At 53.6% G+C, this 3,406-nt stretch overlaps 1 protein-coding gene and 1 long non-coding RNA gene across 4 annotated transcripts in view; one reads left to right on the top strand and one right to left on the bottom strand.

Annotated features, from left to right (window-relative positions):
* Nucleotides 1-654: 654 nt before the first annotated feature.
* LOC137475840 (uncharacterized) lies at nt 655-2,512 on the bottom strand. Its single transcript, XR_011000095.1, has 2 exons — nt 1,491-2,512; nt 655-1,030 (listed from the first exon to the last, which is right to left on the bottom strand). It is a non-coding gene; the product is annotated as an uncharacterized lncRNA (long non-coding RNA).
* Nucleotides 2,513-2,673: 161 nt separating this feature from the next.
* The window catches only part of AMBRA1 (autophagy and beclin 1 regulator 1), a 126,074-nt gene continuing 125,341 nt past the window's right edge, over nt 2,674-3,406 (top strand). For all 3 annotated transcript variants that reach the window (XM_068193564.1, XM_068193563.1, XM_068193561.1), the window contains exon 1: nt 2,674-2,807. The gene's annotated coding sequence lies outside the window, so the exon portion shown is untranslated. The remainder of the gene's footprint in view (nt 2,808-3,406) is intronic.

Below are 3,406 nucleotides of genomic sequence, written 5' to 3'. Positions count from 1 at the left end.
GCTCCTTTCTACTATGAATTCATGAGCAGCAAAGCAAACATTTATATTTTTGCTTGCAGGTATAAATTCTTGCTCAACACCATTTTGCCGTTTTGCACATTTCACAAACCCCAGTGATTTCTCTGAAAGCTGGCAGCTGTGTTCTGGAGGGTCTGGCATTTTGCTGGGCACACACTAGTGCTTGCACAGATCTAGAAGGATTGAACATTCCTTCTTTCCCAAACAGGCTGGAGAAGATGTTAAGCTCTGGTGACTCTGTTGGGTACTTCACAGACATCAGGAAATAGGCTAGTGGAGGTGAGGCTGCTTTTCTCCTGCAGCAGGAAACTGCTTGTCTTGTTGGCTGCTGTCAAAGAAATGCCAAGGACTGACTGGGTCAGAGAAATTCAACCGATTGCAAAATTTCTCCTTTTAGGTCAAAGCAGAGGTGTGGAAAGGCTGCTCTAGCAATGCTGGCAATCTACTTCTTCAGTGGAACAAGATGACTGATGCACGCAGTTGTTGCTGGCACAAGGCTGGGCAGTTTCCTGGAAATGTTCTCTTTCTAAAAGGCACAAGTGTTTCCAAGATCTCATGACAGCAGTCTAAGAAAATTTTGTTTCTTAGATGTTATTGTTTACTGGGCAGTAAATGTAACAAAAGGGGTAGGGAATGCAGAAAACTACAAAACTGTAACTGCTTAAAGGAACAGTGACACTGCCTGGCATTGTGGATCTGTCCTTTTAGAGGAAGCGAGCCTGGATCATGCCCCACAGTTGATGAATACAAGAGTATGGGACACATTTTGCAGTGCAGGGTGGAGATGCAGGGTTAGATACACTCTGCCAGGCTTGCAGTGGCAGTAAGCACTTATTATCTCACAGAAAACCAAGCATGCTTGATGACGTGTAAACAAAACGTTTTCAGAAGCCTCAATGAGGGCTGTAAAATATTATGTACAAAGATCTCAGATGTAATTCACTTTTCTTTATGCAAGGTGTTATACAAGAACTACTGTTGGTCACTGCAGCAAAACTCCTGGTCCTTTTACCTAGGAAAAAGCAGACAAGCATTGTTTTCTAAAAAAAAACATTTTTAAGGTAAGAGTTGCTGCCGTATATGGTGCCTGATGGCTCATAATCACATCTGAGTCTGTGCTAAAAATACTGTTCACTAGACCAAAACACCAGCAGACACTGAATGAGCCCTGTGGGGGTGGTAAGGTCAAGAGAGACTTGGACATGTGTAGGTACAAACATTGTCACTTAATGACAAGCTGGAGTTTCTCAATTTACGCTATGAATAGCTCTTCCCAGCGTGTGTTGAGGCCAGAGCAAACTCAGAGTGCAGGCACTTCCTGGAACACATTTGCTGCTCAGTTTTGTCTTCTTTCAGACACTGTCACCTGTGGTAGAGTTTAATTTCAAAACTGATCTCACTGCTTATCAGTTTGGGCAAAAACTGCATCAAGCCGCACCAGACAAAAGCAATCCACTGAACACTATTCTTACCTGAGTCAAATGTCAGTACTCTTCTCTTCGCTCAGGAAATGTAGGGAGCAGTTTCCACCACATACTCCTAAGCAAGCAGCTTCCTTCAAAACCATTCACCCAGACTTTTTTCTTTTCCCTCATGGGGCCAGATTGCTCAGAACTCTGTCCATTCAACCTGGCCTTGAACACTTCTGGGATGGGGAATTCACGGCTCCTCTGGACAGCCTGGTCTTGTGCCTCACCACCCTCACAGTAAAGAATTTTCTCTACTATCTAATCTAAACTTACTTTCTTTCAAGTTAAAGCCCTTCCCCTTTGTCCTGTCACTACATGTTCTTGTAAATAGTCTTGCCCCATCTTTCCTCTAGGTTCCCTTCAAGTACCAGAAGGCAGCAGTTAGGTCATGCAGAAGCCTTCTCTTTTCCAGGCTGAAAAAAATTCGAGAAAAATGATTTTCTGCAAATTGCTTTGAGATTTGTGGTTTGGTTTAGAAAATCACGCTGTGAAAAGCCAGTAAGTGTCCACAAAGGAGACAGAGGAGTCCTGCGACTTTATTTACTTTATTTGAAGAAAGGGAGGGAGCTCACGGGGCCATCCCCCCGCGGGCCCTCTCACGCTGCTGGAGGACGCAGCCTCCTTTTATCCCGAGCCGCCGGCTGCGCGTCGCCCCCTCCTTTCCCCATTGCCCCGGCCATTGGGAAGGTGCAGCCTTCTCGATCCGCCTGCTACACGTTCCCCTAAAGGTCAGGGGCTCGAACTGCTCGGGTTCTGCGACAAGCTGGACACCTGCACGGCTACTGCTCCAGCACCGGGCCGCTTCTTTCGAACCTGGGCGTTTGTGACGACATCAACACCCATTGCTCCTTTTAAGCCTGGACGAGTCTGGATTAATCTTCCTCCTTATCTTGGAAGTCTAGAAGAGTAACTTCCAATCTGTTTTATACAGTCTGACTGTTGTACGTGTTGGTTTACACTCACTCTGTTCAGAGCATTTTCCCAGTATCCCGCACCTCTCTAAGCTAAATTAGGCAGATTTTAATTCTGGGCTGGGCGCTGCCCCGCAGTTCTCGGGGCTCGACTGCTCTCGCCTGCCCTCCGTCGCCCCCGGGCGGCGGTGGAAGACCTCGTCGCTCGGCTGGCGCTGCCTGGCGGCGTTCTAGCCTCGGCTGCTCGGGCCTTGGTCCCGCGCTCGGCGCCGCCGCCGTTGGGCCCCGCTCGGCGCTCGGCTGGCCCGCCTGGCCGGAGCTCGGCGCGGCGGCGGCGACGACCGACCCCGGGGCCGCTCCGCCCGCCCGCCCGGCCCGGCCCGGCCCCGCTCCGGCCCCGCCGCTGCAGGTACGCTCCGGGCCTACGCGCGCCGCCGGCCCCGCGCCGAGGCCGCGCCGCCGCACCCGGGCGGGCGCGGCCGGCCCCGCGGCGGCGCCCCGGAAGGCGGCGGTACCGACCCGTGTGAGGCCGCGGCGGGTGGAGCGCGGTCGGGAGGGAGTCGGGAGTCGCTGCCGGGGCCTCTGTACGGGAGTTCCGGGACCGCGGCCTTACGGTGGGGGGAGCGGGGAGGCCGGCGCGCTGCCCCGGGCCGGCGGGAGGGTGAAAGCCGCGGCGCTGCCTCCCGCCGGCCGGCGGCGACGGCAGCCCCGGGGAGAGCGTCCCCAGTCCCGGCGAGGAGCCCGTGCCCCGCTGCCGCCCTTTGGAGCGTGCCTCAAGCCGGATTTTCTGTCCCAGCTTGGGTGCCTGGTGCTCCGCCGTCCGTCGCCCCTCTTGCTGCCCCCACGGCACCGTCCGGGGCCCGTGGTCCGGGTTCGGTCCGGTTGCGTTCTGGCCCTGTTGCTTCGAGATGTTTTTTATTGTTGTTGGTGTTTTCCGGCCTTACCCGAATAAAATGTGCAGCAAGCGTTGTCTGCCCTCTCTCTCTCCTGTTTTTCATCGTGTGTTGC

Source organism: Anomalospiza imberbis, chromosome 6 (assembly GCF_031753505.1).
Source record: "Anomalospiza imberbis isolate Cuckoo-Finch-1a 21T00152 chromosome 6, ASM3175350v1, whole genome shotgun sequence".
Lineage (NCBI taxonomy): Eukaryota > Metazoa > Chordata > Aves > Passeriformes > Viduidae > Anomalospiza > Anomalospiza imberbis.
Note: the sequence above shows the minus strand (reverse complement) of the source record. Positions and strands in the feature narration are given on the sequence as shown.